This window comes from Rhincodon typus, chromosome 21 (assembly GCF_021869965.1).
Source record: "Rhincodon typus isolate 14 chromosome 21, sRhiTyp1.1, whole genome shotgun sequence".
NCBI lineage: Eukaryota > Metazoa > Chordata > Chondrichthyes > Orectolobiformes > Rhincodontidae > Rhincodon > Rhincodon typus.
The window spans coordinates 14,059,519-14,075,498 of NC_063352.1; the positions used below are offsets into that span (position 1 = coordinate 14,059,519).

Here is a 15,980-nt window from a genome sequence, read left to right on the forward strand (position 1 = left end):
CCCAAGTTTGAGAGTCAGTAAAAGTAACATTGACTTTCTAAATCTCTTCAATACAACGTTCTATTATAAACTGACTGTTATGAATCAGAACATGAACAACATGGGATTTGTTATGGAGCAGAGATTTCAACGGGGTCTTAGAGAACTCTGACCTGGACTGAGAAAATGTCATTTGTCACCATAGTGTTTCAGCAATTACTTACAATTTCCCTAGACCATCCAAAGTGGGGGAGGGCTATCTGGGAAGGCATCAAGCACCTTAAGACTTGCCAAAGGTCAAAATTGGAAGCCAGGCGAAAATAATGAAAGCAGTGTGCTGCCACAGCAATGCCCCACCCACTCCTTCCTGTGACCACCAACTGCCCCATGTGTAACAGAGCCTGTGGTAGTCATATCTGTCTGTATAGCCACCTACAGACTCACCCTGAGAGTGGAAGAGAGTCATTCACATCTGTGAGGGACTGTTGATGATGATGATGATGATGATGATGATGACAAATTCAATGTCAGATATCCTCCATGCCGAGCCTTTCACAGTCAGTAGTCACTAGGCATTACAATGAGAATTGACCATATAAGCTCAGTTGGAGATCTCTGCACGTAGATTATAATCTGTATGGGATCCTTCACAATAGGGTAGCTTGAAGGTCTGCAGCAATTGATTTTCTCAGCTTTCAGCCAACTTTCTAATCTCAACTGGGAGTAATGGAATAAGTAATGAAGAAAGATTGTGGTTTGTAAATGTTATCTTCAATGTCTGGGTATTTTAATAAGATTACTATCTCTGGCTGGACATTTTCCAGGAGATGTCATCTCATGACATCTTAGCTTCAAATGCCCCTCATTCAGACTCCTGCCATTTGTTGCCTAACATGTCTACCGTGGAGCCCTACCTTCTCAAGATTTTTTATTGTCTTGGTTAAGAACATAAGAAATAGGAGCAGGAGTAGGCCATCTGGTCCCTCAAGTTTACTCCGCCATTCAATAAGATCATGTCTGATCTTTTCGTGGACTCAACTCCACTCATCCGCCCACTTAGTATAACGTTTAAGTTCAAAAATCTATCAATCTTTGTCTTAAAAAATTCAACAAGGTAGCCTCAACGGCTTCACTGGGCAGGGAATTGCATAGATTCACAACCCTTTGGGAGAAGTTCCTCCTTAACTCAGTCCTAAATCTGTCCCATTATTTTGAGGCTATGTCCCATTGTTCTAGTTTCATCAGCCATTGGAAACAAGCTCCCAGTTTCTGTCTTATCTTCACCCTTCATAATTTTATATATTTCTATAAGATCCCCACTCATTTTAAATTTCGGTGAGTATAGCCCCAGTCTACTCAATCTCACCTCATAACCCAACTCTCACAACTCCGGAATCAACCCGGTGAACCTCCTTTGCACCCCCTCCAGTGCCAATACATCCTTTCTCAAGTAAGGAGATCAAAACTGTACATAGTACTCCAGGTGTGGCCTCACCAGCACCTTGTACAGCTGCAACATAAGCTCCCTGTTTTTAAACTCCATTCCTCTAGCAATGAAGGACAACATTCCATTTGCCTTCCTAATTACCTGCTGCACCTGCAAACCAACCCTTTGTGATTCATGTACAAGGACACCCAGGTTCCTGTGCACAGCAGCATGCTACAGTTTTTCACCATTTAAATAATCGTCCATTTTGCTGTTATTCCAACCAAAATGGCTGACCTCATATTTACCAATGTTGCACTCCATCTGTCAGACCCTTGCCAACTCACTTAACCAATCCAAATCCCTCTCCAGGCTCTCAGTGTCCTCTGCACACATTGTTGTACTACTCATCTTAGTGTTATCTGCAAACTTTGGCACACTGCACTAGGTTCCCAACTCTAAATCATCTATGTATCTATGTTCTGACTATTGAAAATCAGGTAATCATAAGAAGAGCAGAGGAAATGGAAAAGCTAACAAAACAGGGTAGCCTCCAGTAGCTTAAGTTTACAGTGGAGGATAATACCCCTGGAACCTGCTCCTGCCTGCCTATTCTTGCATACTCACCGATACCTCTGCTGTTCATCTGGATGTAATCATCATGAAATTAGCCTGAGTATTTTCACAATCAGTTTATACACCAAGGCAGTTCAGTGTTTGCCAGATGTGAAGGCATGTTGAAAGTTTAGTGACAATCTAAATGAGAACCTTGATCCTGAACAGCAAACTAAATATCATGATTTATCTTAGTCCTGACCCTGTTTTGTCTTTGGAGAGGTTGGCAACTTTTCACCAGTGTTACAGTTGGTTCTGAAATCAGTCAATCAGTTGTTCTTCAAAGCTAGTGTTTTGAATGATTTGAAATCTTGAGACTTACTTTCTTTGCACTCAGTTAAGCAACTTCAGACTTATATTGTTTTACAGGAAGGAGCATGCTAGCAAGATTTTAGTGCACAATGAAGGAAACAGTTTTAAGTGGAAGTCCCAACATTACATCAAATCGTTAATGCTTAGTTTCTGTTGCCATGAAGAGTGAGATATAATAACAGCAGAAAATTGAGCAGAAGGGGTTATTAAGTAGAACCATTTGCTGAAACTGAAATAGAAAATGTTGAGTCAGCATAGACTGTTAATGGAACTCTGGATACTGACTGTCTAGAGATTTAATTCTCTTCCAGTGTCAATTGCTGAAATTCCTTTTGAGCCATCATCCTCAACGATGTCGTAAAAATTACAGTCAAAACTGAACTTATACAGAAAAACTCCAAAAATTATTTACAACTTCCATTTTTTAAAACTTACAATTTAAAATGAGGGTTGATAAGGTAGTAGTCACCCCTTCACTTTATGTTTTAGAGGGATCTGTACTGGAGATGCTGAAGATCTGAAGTTAGGCTCTGAAAGAATCTGTCAATCACAATTACTCATAAATGTCTTTGGACCTTGTGACCTTGTTTTGGAATTTTTTGGCAACCTTGCAGTTGTTTTCGTTATATATTTGGCTGGTCTGTTTGTTATTAACTTATGGCCAGTTAGTCAAAACTTCAGTTCTTCATGCTCCCTAGTTGAATCCTGTCATCGCAATTATGAGCATCTTTCTTTGTAGTCTGTAGTGTTTTGGGCCTGAAAAATTATCACTAGTTCAATGCACAATAAGCTACACCTTGTTGCACAAACTGATTTGGAAAATATCCACAAGAAGTACCAAGGTTTGACTTTAAGGTTGTCTGACCAGGTTGAGTCCAGCTACATTTTGGGCTATTGTGATGCTGTATCCTTACCTCTGAATCAGGAGGCCTGGGTTCAAGTCTCACCTGCTCCAGAGATGTATAATAACATCTCTGAACAGGTTGATTAGAAAATGTCTGCAAATGGCCTGGGGCAAGGTGGCAAGTTTCTTTTGCTTCTTCCTAAAAGTAAAAAGGTTTATGGTAAAAAAAAAATGTATTTGTTTAGCACAAAATGTTTTGAAAGATTTTTGCTACCCAAGTGTCTGAAGCCTATTGTGCAGTAAGTTCATCAAAACTTTACAAAGTCTTTCCCATCTTTCAAACCTGAGAATACTTTCATGTTATAATAGGAATGTTTTTGACAAAAGTTTAGTAGGGAGAAGCAAAAGAAACTCACCACCTTACCCCAGGCCATTTGTAGATATTTTCTAATCAACCTGTTCAGAGATGTTATTATACATCTCTTGAGCAGGTGAGACTTGAACCCAGCCCTCCTGGTTCCGAAGTAAGGATGCAGCACCACAATAGTCCAAAATGGAGCTGGACTCAACTTGATCAGACAACCTTAAAGTCACAGCTTGGTATTTCTTGTGATATTTTCCTAATCAATTTGCTCAAAGGTTTCATTACCCATCTCCAGACTAAATGGGATTTGAACCTGGTCATCGTAGCCCGGAGGTAGGGACACTACTACCATGCCTCAAGAGCCTGTACCCATACCATTTATATTCTGTTCTGCGAGTTAAGAAAAGCTGCTTCTCTTTTAACATTGATCTCCATTCAAATCCATCAGCTGAATAATCATTGCCTAATTGCTAGCTAATGGATTTACAAAAGCAGCTTATCAATGAACATTTCACATCACGAGAAAGCACCCAGTTTTCAGTTCACACTTATCCAAGTTGCTGGGGCTGACATCCCTCAATATTAATACACAATTTCTCTGTTTTCATTAGAGTTACAATGTGCCATACTACCAGTCACTCTTGCCTCATTAATTAAAAGATATGTCTTTACTAGAGATCTTCGATTTTTCAACAATCTAAAATATATTCAACATGTTTATAAAATGTGCTGTATATATGTTAGGATGGAAAGGAGGTTTTGTTCTGCATAATTTAAAATGATATTCATCTGCAATTTTGCTCATTTTCCTACATAAAGTTGTTGCTATTACAATTATTGTTGAGATGTTCTGGACTTTCAGGTGTGTTGTTTGGTACTGTGTTAATGACATAAACATGATATTTATTAACCGGTTGATTAATGACCATACATCAAACTCTGGACTCTGGTTCCACTTGAAGGTCCCTCTCACAAAGAATTAATGTACATCCTTTTCAGTACTTTATTGTTTTCAAATGGGTTTTGTTCCCTTTACTCAGTGTTTGACATGGAAACAAATGGACAGTCAGTGAAGGAGCACTGCAACATTATTATAGACTGAAACACAAACAGAAAGTGTTGGAGAAGCTCAGCATGTCTAGCAACATCTGTGGAGAGAAAAGCAGAGTAACTATTTCAAGTGCAGTGATCCAATGTCAGAACTGGGCTCAAAATGTTAACTCTGATTTTCTTTTCACAGATTCTCCAGACCTGCTGAATTCCTCCAGCATTATTTGTTTTTCTTTCAAATCTCCAGCATCTGCAGTTCTTTATTTTACTATTAAAGGTTGCATGGTTGTCCACAACAGTGGTACCCAACCTTTTCAGTAGCATGGCACTCTTCAAAGAGGCAAACAAGTCCATAGCAAACCCACTTTTTTCAGGTCATGTTAATTTTGTCCTTTGGCCACATACATTTAGAATGTTCACATTTTAGAATCAAAAGGGTGATACCGCACTTTTAATTTGATGATTAATTTTCACAGGTTTTATCAATTGTAATTGTGTTTGGATAGAATATTGTTTTAAGATGAAATGATGTTTGTTTTATATTGATTTTCATTACCTTTATACAAAATTTCACAGCACACTTGGACGGTTCTTGCAGCATACCACAACACAATGGCTGAATACCATTGGTCTACAGTGTTCAAGATTTATCCTTTATATTGATTACAGTAAAATTAATCAGAATGGTATCTTCTCAATTGCAGAAGAAGAGTTTTTTACTTTGTGGGTTGCAAACCTTTGTGTTGCACTATTCTGATATCCAAGACTATAACACACCATGAATTAGTATCCAGAATTCCCATGTGGTTCATATGGAAGCACTTTAAGTAGCTAAGGCAGTGTTGATCAATTTATTGACTTGTTTTATCCATCATTTACAGATGGCACTGCCAAGGTCTGCCACAGGTTGTTTGCTCTGTATTTTATGATATGGAGAAGTGCATTATTTCTGTGACACTGGTGTGACTATATTTTTCTTACCATTAACTAGTATTTTTTCTTCCACGTAAACTAATGGAATTAAAAATACCATGAATCAGAATTCACTTGCTACCACTCCTATTGCAAGAAAAATGTTGTCATGCTCACTCTTCAGTTGCAAACTTGTTGATTCCCTACATTGTAACCAGGAATCTATCCAGTGAATGACATTAATGGCCACAAGTAGCATGACTGGCTCCCTCTGCAGGAATCCTTTGCAATTGAGTCAAAGAACTGCAGATGCTGGAAATAGTAAACGAAAACAGAAATTGCTTGACAAACATAGTACATCTGGCAGCATCTGTGGGGAGAAAGCAGAGTTAGAGTTTTGGGTCCAGTGAGCTATCTTCAGAACTGATTTTAGCTAGGAAAAGTTTGGTATATATGCTGAAGATCGGGTGTGGGAAGAATAAACAACAGGTGAAGATGGAGCTCGGAGACAGAGAAAAACAGTTGGGCAGACAAGGGATAAGTCAAGTTCAACCTAAGAGAATCAATAGCGGCTGATGGGCACCATTAGAGGCTAACAATGGGTTGTTTGTGGTAGCAGCCCGTATAATGACAAAGTCTGGTGTATGTGGATTGGGATGAGGACATGGGAGAAGGTGCTCAGGCCCTAAAATTATTGAACTTGATATTGAATCCTGAAGGCTGCAGGATCCCCAAGCGGAAAATGAGATGCCGTTCTTCCAGCTTGCACTGAACTTTGCTGGAGCACTGCAGCAAGCCTGAGACAGAGATGTTGGCCAGGGAACACGGTGTTGTGTTGAATTGGCAGGCAACAGAAAGCTCAGGATCATTAATGTAGCTGTTTGCCAAGTGTGCATTTCTTCTCACTGTAAGGCTGACCACATTGTGAGCAGCAAATACAGTTGACTAGACTGAGTGAAGTGCAGGTACATCACTACTTCACCTGGCAGATGTGCCTGGAGCTTTGGATAGTGAGGAGGGAGGAAGTAAACAGGCAGGTGTTGCACCTCCTTCGATTGTATGGGAAGGTGCCGTCGGGATGTGGGGAGGTGTTGGGAGTGACTGTAAGTTTCCATCATTCTGGTAATAAGTGATCCTTCTCTGCCTATTAAATTATGACATAAGCCATGCCCAGAAGTCTGTAATCCCCAGAATATGCATGCTTTTGTGTTTTTCCAGCATTGCTTTATGAAACTGAAAAATTGATTACACTCCCCTATTCTTTTACTTTGCAAGTGTGTTGGACTTAAAGACCGTAAACTTGAATGCTGTGTTATCTGCAGTTTACAAAAGTGCAGACAAGAACTTCAAGTACTACATCTTTATGATCTTCAGTAGTTTGTTTTACTCCCAAAATGTTTTCTTTTGTGATATGGTAATTCTGTACTCTTTGACTTTGAGCTATTGGCAAACACATACAGTGAACGGTGGATCTTGACTGATTAGTGGGTTTTCAGAGGTAACTTTGCTTAGAAATATATTATTTGAGCTTTGTACTCTTGGTGGTTAAAAATATCTAACCCATTCCAGATCCCCCAGTACTAACTGTTTTACAAACAAATCTCTTTACGTGCAATTCTCAGCATTTTATTTTTCATCAGTTCAGTGATGATTGTCAACAAAAGCGTAGCCCGTCGTTGAATTTGAAGATGTATTTCAAGTCCTGGTCAAAACGCATCAATACAATAACATTTATGCTGCAGTTTATTTTATAAACAGCTTTCAAAACATCAGCTTCTGTATTTTGCAAGAAACGTTTTTTCTTGTGTTAACTAATGCATATATAAAACATTTTAACAATTAACATCTTTCTGGTACCCAGCAATTTTTGTATTTTTATATGAAGATCCTTGCTATAATCGTTGAATCTTAATATTTTTTATGACTGCGCATTTACTTAGGCAATCATAAGATGCTATGTCCCAAATAATGTCCAGGAGCCTGCTGGTGTTCCAACCCATTGCTCAGCCAAAATAATTTAACCTTTTTTGTAAACAAGTATTTTTCATCATTAGATTTTAGTATTTTTTAAATCAACAATTTTTCTCTCATCCTTTAGCACAGGCTATAGAAAAGGTCTGATAATCATTACCAAATGAGCAAAGCTGCAGCATATCATTAAACTATATCATTTGTTGAAGTATATAGATTAGTAGGAATTATTCTATTGACATTCATCGCTGATAAGATTCATTTTTTTCCATATTGTCTAAGGGGAATGCATTTCTAGATGACTCATTGCATAGATTTTTAATTAGCTGGAAAACACAACCATGCTAAATTAATTTTATATTCGCAATGGTTTAACATTCCGTGAGCACAATTTTCTTTCCAGCATGAATCTTAATTGTATTGTCAAATTAATTTTAAAATGCGTTCATTTTCCTGCATATTTCTATTACTGTAGCTGACCAATGTAGAGAATAGAAATAGTGTTCGTTCAGTAAATTTAATGTCAATGTCTTGCTCAGTGTTGTCTGTACATAGTTAAGTACATTTTTAATTTTGTTTATGATACTTTGTTATCTCATCGTACATATAATTGATACAATGTTTAACATAAGAAGATGCTTCTAGTTGGGCCTGGCATATTTTGCATTAGCAGGGACAGATGTTCGGTGAATGTAGGTGACAGGTTTTACTGGGGCACTCATTCTTTTGATGCAAGGCTTCTTTGTTTATTTAACACAGTTAATGAAGCTGCAAAAATACATGTGGATGTTATTTTGAACAGTCTGTTTTAAATGACATCACTCATGCGTGAAATGGATTTATTTTAGCTTCCGATTTGTCTTGCTGGCTCCCCATGTAGCCTTGTTGTTAACTGCTTGCAAATTGATTTATAACATTGGAACATGTCCCACATGATTATGTTGGAAGAAATCAGTGTTTTCTAATGAATACCAGGAATCCTATTGGACCAATTTTAACTCAAAGAGCTTTCAGAGAGAATGACGGCATAGACTGGGTGTGATATATTTCACGACGAAGCTTGAAACTTTTAAACTCTTCTGCCTTAGCTTTAAGCAATCAGTCATGGTCTCTGCTTGAAACCTAGTGGGAGTAAAATCAGGAGTTGTGGTCAGAAGCCCAAGGATGGAAACCATGAAGTTTGTTTTGAGATGTAAGGTTCTCCAGGGCCTGAAGGAGAATAGGTTGAGATTCAAGGACTTCTTGTGAAACTTGCAAGCTTCAATTCTTCCTGATCCTCAAGGAACCAGCAAAACTATTTGTGTCATTCTATAACCATGGGTGAGGTGCTGGAGGACAGGAGGATGGCTACTGTTGTGCCTTTATTTAAGAAAGGCTGTAAACAGAAGCCTGGCAACTATGGGTAAGTTGTTGGAGGTGATTCCTAAAGATAGGATTTACATACATTTAGAGAGGCAAAGACTGATTAAGGATAGCCAGCATGGTTTTTCGCGGGGGAAATCATGCCTGACAAACTTGATTGAGTTTTTTGAGGAAATAACCGAAAAGATTGATGAAGGCAGAACGGTAGATGTTGTTTATATGGACTTTAGTAAAGCCTTTGGCAAGATTCCGCATGGTAGACTAATTAATAAAGTTATATCATATGAGTTTCAGGCAGAGCTTGCCATTTGGATACAAAATTGGCTTGACAGTATGAGACAGAGGGTGGTGGAAGGTTGTTTTTCAGATTGGAGGCCTTTGATCAGTGGTGTCCACAGGGATCAGTAGTAGGTCCATTTTTGTTTGTCATTTACATAAACAATTTAGATGACAATATAGGAGGCATGGTTAGTAAGTTTGCGGATGGCATCAAAATTGGTGGTATAGTGGAGAGTGAAGAAGGTTATCTAAGATTACGAAGAGATCTTGATCAATTGGGTCAATGGGCTAAGGAGTGGGAGATGGAGTTTAATTTAGAAAAAATGTGAGGTATTGCATTTTGGTAAAACAAAAAAGGGCAGAACTTATACAATTAATGTTAGGCCATGGATAGTGTAGTAGAACAAAAAGACCTAGGGGTTCAGGTGCATAATTCTTTGAAATTTGCTTCACAGTTAGACAGGGTGGTTAAGAAGGCATTTAGCATGCTTGACTTCATTGCTCAGACCTTTGAGGATAGGAGTTGGGACGTTATGTTGAGGTTGTACAGGACATTGGTGAGGCCTCTTCTGGAGTACTGTTATTATTTCTGGTCACCCTGCTATCAGAAGGATATTATTTATTTGGAGACGATTCAAAAAAGACTTACCAGGATGTTGCCAGGAAAGGAGGGTTTGAGTTATAAAAATAGGCTGGGATATTTTTCATTGGAACGTAAGAGGTTGAGGGATGAGCTTATAGAGGTTTATAAAATCATGAGGATTATAGATAATGTGAATAACAAGGATCTTTTCCTTAGGGTAGTGGAGTTCAAAACTAGGGCATATTTTTAAGATGAGAAGTGAAAGTTTTAAAAAGGGCATGAGGGGCAACTTTTTTACGCAGAGAATGGTTTGTGTGTGGAATGAACTGGCAGAGGAAATGGTAGATGCAGGTACAGTTACAACATTTAAAAGACATTTGTATAAATACACAATAGGAAAGGTTTAGAGGGATATAGGCCAAATGATGGCAAGTGGGCCTGGTTTAGTTTGGGAACATGGTCGGCATGGACTAGTTGGACCAACGGGTCTGTTTCCACACGCTATATCTCTTCCACACATGAAAAGGCAATTTAAGCACTTGGCCTGGCATCTTTGGTACCCCCTTCCACTTGGTATCTTTGAAACCCACTTCCTTGACATAGCAATTGGAATTGGTCTGTGAAAATTGCATCACAATGCCAGTGACATCATCATACTTCCTCTTCTCAATGTATCATTGGCCTTTTGCCCGCCTGAAACGAGTTGCTCTTCCGTGCCTGTTTTGAACCAAGTTGTAATGGTTGGAATTTGGTATGACTTCCCTGAAATCTTTCCAAATTTTTTTTATAATCCAGCCTAATTAATTTTAATTTGCATGTTATCATCAGGACAATATGAAATAATGATGCAGTAAACATATTAGCAGTAAAATATTCTTCTATTTTATATTGAAGTTGCCTTCATTGTTTCTTGAAATCTATGTTCAAAACCAACCTGAGCTGACAACATTTTTGCTCATTTTATACTTGGAATTATGATTTCTGTTCTGCATCTCTTCTTCATGTAACTATTAATTGATTTTGAAAGTTAATAATTAATTTATTAATTGTCATTTATTATAAAGAACTTAACTAATGTTAAAAAGGAAATATTTTGTTGAAGCTTTTCATCTTGCACTCGTTAGGACATTCTGAAGAATACTAGTTTAATTTATACTGTATGAGAGGACAGTGCTGATTGGTTGAGCAGATGGGCATTGCCATGGACAATGCACCAATTAGTTAATAACTGACAGTTAACTTCCAAACTTTGTTTAAATTTAAACCACTGCAGTCAACTCTGGTCAAGGGTTGCTCTTGGGAACTAACCAAATTGGCTGTCAGCAATTTTGTTCATTTAAAACTGGTGTTTTATATATATATATATATCCATGTCTGCAAAGAATAGGACCCAGTATATTCACATATGTAGCTACCAGAATGCACAACTACACCACACTGAGCACAAATGACCATCTTAAATTGGTTGTTAGCATAATTCTTAGAACGCTCTGGATATTTAGCAAATGCTGTCCAATTACAAGATTACAACTAATGTTGAAGAATGTGTTTTGTCTTTTGTACATAGGGGTGATTGGATACAGTCAATATCTTGCTTATTATGGACAGCCAAAGGGACATATTTGATATGATCTATCAGATTTTTGAACACGTATAGATTCCTAGCCTTACACCATCTCTTAAATTCATATACTACATTACGCATTTGTATGAAACGCAGAATGTCCTTTTGGCACAATGGCAAGAATCCTGATAGTAATGACCATCATTCATGTCCAACTACAACTGTAATAACATGAAACAGCTACCTTTAGTTGTTGCTCAAATTTGAGAGATACTTTACCCTTCCAGAGTAGTTTGGGTATTTTTCAAGACCAAAATTGGCCGCATTAGGCCTGTTCGATTGAACAGATAGGGAATAGGGATATTAATTTATACCATGCACTTGGTCCAAAGTGCATAAATTTTGACTTGATCCATTGATCCCACTCTTTGTCTCAGTATATGCCCATACATTAAACAGTACCTGATGGAGCATCCCAAACTATAACTTTACTTAAGCAAATGCAGTTTTACATTGCAGTTAACAATGTCTCTAAATACTCAGTAAATTTCTCTGACCATGAAAGCAAGAACTTTGTTCTTGTGCATGCCTTCAATTTTGTTGTGCCTCAATTGCGCATCATACAGGAAGAGGTATTTGCTGAATTTAATCTCCTCTACTCCCAGTTGTCCTGTCACAAACCAGCATCTACTGAAGGTGCTGAATCCTTACGAGCATGTCTAGCTGATTTAGTATATGCATTCTGCAGGATTCTGAATGACTGTCTGATTTTTACATACAGCGCACATGTCTGGCAGCATTCAAGACCTTAAGGCCAATCTATCCCTTCACCTCTGTAAACCTGACAATGGGATTAGAATAAAAACCAAAAGAACTGAGGATGCTGAGAAACAAAAACAGAAGTTGCTGGTAAAGTTCAGTAGGTTTGGCAGCATCTGTGAAGAGAAATCAGGGTCAATGTTTTGGGGCCAGTGACCCTTCCTCAGGACTGAATGGGATTAGAACAGCCATCCTTAGCAGATATGGTTATATCAACAAAATGGAAGGCATTTTTAATGACACATTCAATCCATATCCATTGGACCTACCGTACAATGTGATCAGACAGTCTTGCTCGAAGGCAAGCTAAACAAAATGCTTCTCAGACTTGCGTAAGATCAATAGGCTGCTGGGTGATGTATATGTTAGGGTTCATCCCCACGGCTCCGATGCATCCATCTTGCATGGGCTACCCAAGACATCCAGTAGTAATGTCCCTTTACACCCAATCTGAGCTACGACTGGTTCTACACAACATGAATCAGCAAATGTTTGGACAATTTGCTACAGCCAGTTTTGAACAAGATTTCCACATGTACATCCTTCATGTTTGCAAGAAGCATAAAGGACTTGCAGATTGATAGCAATGCCACATCCATGTGATCAGTTGATTAGCCTACTTGTCAATATATCACTCAAGAATACTATAGACATTTGCATTAATGCACAGATCGATGGTGTTCTGGACCCTCACCTTAATGTGAATCAGTATTCATTGAATTTACCAACTCAGCAACTTGCTCAGTTGAGCAAGGTATATAGGCTGTACATTTCAAAGATTGCAGATCATATTAAAGAGAATGTCCCTTTAGCTACGCATCAAGTGAAGTAGCCAACCAGCCCCTGTCTGCAAAACCCACAAAAAAATTCAACATCACACATGATTCCGTAATTTGTCAATACTAAATAAATAATCCTGAGTGTGCTAAGAATTACACTGATTAGCAATTTAAGATTGTCAGGTTCACAATGTGGCACATGTGTAGATATTAGAAGCTGCATATATTAGTAAAAAGGGTCCTGTTCTTTGCAGGCAGTTAGAACATATTGAAAGGACTGTATCCTTTTGCTTTTATTCTTTTTAAAATCCTATGATGAAATAGACCTGTTTAAAAGAAGTGTTTTGATGGATTGCTGCATGTTTTGAAAAGCAAGTCACCCGACACTGAAGTGACAAACATTGTTTAAATAGCTGTTTGAACAAGCAGTAATTGAAATAGTTGCAGGTGAACAGGAGCTGAGGGGTTTTGTGTACAGATGCAGTTAAGTAACAGCAAGAAGTTGATTGGTCTATGGACTGGTGACAGTTATTGATGACAAAAGCCTTTTGCCTGCCAGCAACTATGTGATAGTCTCTTAGGTAACTGAACAGCTTCGGGCTGGGAATGAGATAGACAGCTGCATTATAATTTCCACAAATACAGGAGCTTTCTCTCTGCAGTCATAAATGACATTACAGCTGCAGAAAAGCAGTTCATCTTTCCTTCAGCAGTTGTTGTAAGCTATGACTTTAACAGATAACACAGAGATTTTTTCCAGTGCACTACCCCAGTGAGTCATGACAATGTACGTACATTGCGCTCATTTCAACATAACAATAGGCAACATCTATTATCTGGTTCAGTGTGGTGACTTGACCAATCAGCATCAACCTGCCTAGTTTGCATTACAAAGATTAATTGTCAGTTGTTACCTAACTGGTGCATTGTCCCTGGCAACACTTATTTCAATCAGAGTCCACTTACCAGCCAATTAGGATAGCCTTCTCATACTGTTTTAGACATTGTTCTTTGCACCAGTATTTCTTCTGAATGTCGTGATAAGTGCAAGACGAAACATTTAAACAAAATATGAATTATTAATTAAATTCATTAATTACTCAAATTAACTTGTTGCTTGTTTAACAAGTGAATTTTGAATTTAATTTACAACTTGATGTGAGCAGTGCCCTGCAATTGTAATTTCTATTGACAATTTCCATTAGCTTCATCAGTGCAAAAGTAATGAGTAAAAAATACTTCCACAGAACGTGTGTGAAAACATGAAAGAAACTTAATAAATTATCTTAAAATTTTCTCCAGACTTTTGGTGACCATGGTTTGGCGTACCCACTTTGACCTTAATCTGGTAGCACTCTTTCTACTCCCTGTTTATCATATATCATACACATCCTGCATCACCTGCCATGTGATGATTAATGTTCCTCAGTCTAAAGTCTTTGATGATACCATTTTTCCTTTGACATTTCACCGCGAGCTTTCCATTCAAATGAACATTGTGTTGACAATGTAGCCAGTGTTTATCCCTTTGAGTGACTAATTGTCAAGCCCAAGGTTCCATTTTTGGATAAAAAATTATATGTTGCAACTAACAAGTACCTGGTGAGAAAATGAGACTTGTTTTGAATTTCAACACTTCATGACTTTTATAAACTCTTTTGTGCACTGCCTGCGTATTTGGTTACATCATTCCCATCTAACACAAAACGTGCAGCTGAAGATTTCTGTAATTAATATTTACCATAATAGCGAGACTGTTTTTTTCTCACCTAACGCATAACATTTGAGTTCCAAGTTGTAATTCTTCTTATTAATTTCTCACTAGCGTTCAGTACACTAGTTTTGTGCTGCAATCATCAAATTTCATGGCATCAGTGGTGATAAAATGGTCTGGAAGTGTCAACTTCTAGGGGCTTACTTTTAGAATTTTTTTGTAATGGCAGGTATATCTAGTTAGGCAAGTAAACACTTTTTTCTCATGTTTAGCTTTTAGCTTTCAACTCCCATTTTAATAGCTATATTAACCAATTTAGTCTATATACTTTTCATCAGTTATAAAAGTTTTACTATTATGAGGTCAAGACCAAGTAGAAACCTTGAACTTTGTCGACTTTATGCAGCCTCAAAATTACTTTCCATGACAAAAAAATGTAAATTTTTAATAAATTTTAAATTCATATTTTGCTATTGAAAAGTGCCATGTTAATAGAATGTGAATATATCCATCTGCTGAATATCATTAATTTTAATCAGTGGAGTGAACAGAAGCCCTTAGTAATTTTTATCGTCATGTTCCAGAGTTTCTCTTATCCACTCTCTTGTTTCAAAGCAATGGTTTCAACAAATTTTAAGAGTTACAGTCAAGTGCCGATTTTGTCCATTGTCGGTGCTCTAGCTATCATCAGAAACCTTGGGAGCGAGTAATTAATTGGAATTTTGGAATAAAATTGTTAAAGTGATTTTGGAGAGGTGTGCCAGTGGATAATATTTCAATATTCCACTCCTGTTTAATAAATACAATACAGTACCCAACATAGGCTGACAGATGTTAAAGAGAAATTGCACATGGAAAGGTTTTATGATGGCCTAAGCCATTATCAGATCTATAAACATCACCTAAATGCTCAGGTGCACAAATATCTACTTTATATGTATGTGTAAATTCTGTTATAAAAGGCATTATTGTGTTAATACAACGAAATGTAATGCCTGACTGTTGACAGGAAGTGCTAATAATACTTACCAGATTTGCACACACTAATTTCAATACATAATGCTTCTGAGTCATGTTTAATCATAGTCAAGCTTCTTCTGTTGTGTGCTAATGTGTAAAGGCTGCTTGTAAAATTATATAATTGTAAAATCACTGTAAAGCTGTGTGAAACATTATACTAAGGGCTGACTGGGATGATTGTCACACTGAATTTCTTCCCTTTCCTTTGATCAGCAAGTAAGATGTGTGAATTGCCCCAACATCTGATTAGTTTTCCTCCATCCTACAGTTGCTTTGAGTGTAACTGATGTACCCTTGAAATAGAAGGTCAGACTTTAAAATCTTAGAAACTCCACACTACATGCTAGGACAGAATATTCTGCTAAACATAAAAGAAGAAAACAAACA

The 15,980-nt window shown here is 37.6% G+C and overlaps 1 protein-coding gene across 1 annotated transcript in view; it reads left to right on the forward strand.

Annotated features, from left to right (window-relative positions):
* Positions 1-15,980, forward strand: part of LOC109933425 (voltage-dependent T-type calcium channel subunit alpha-1H-like) — a 260,784-nt gene that overhangs the window by 137,453 nt on the left and 107,351 nt on the right. The gene's annotated exons all lie outside the window — the stretch shown is intronic.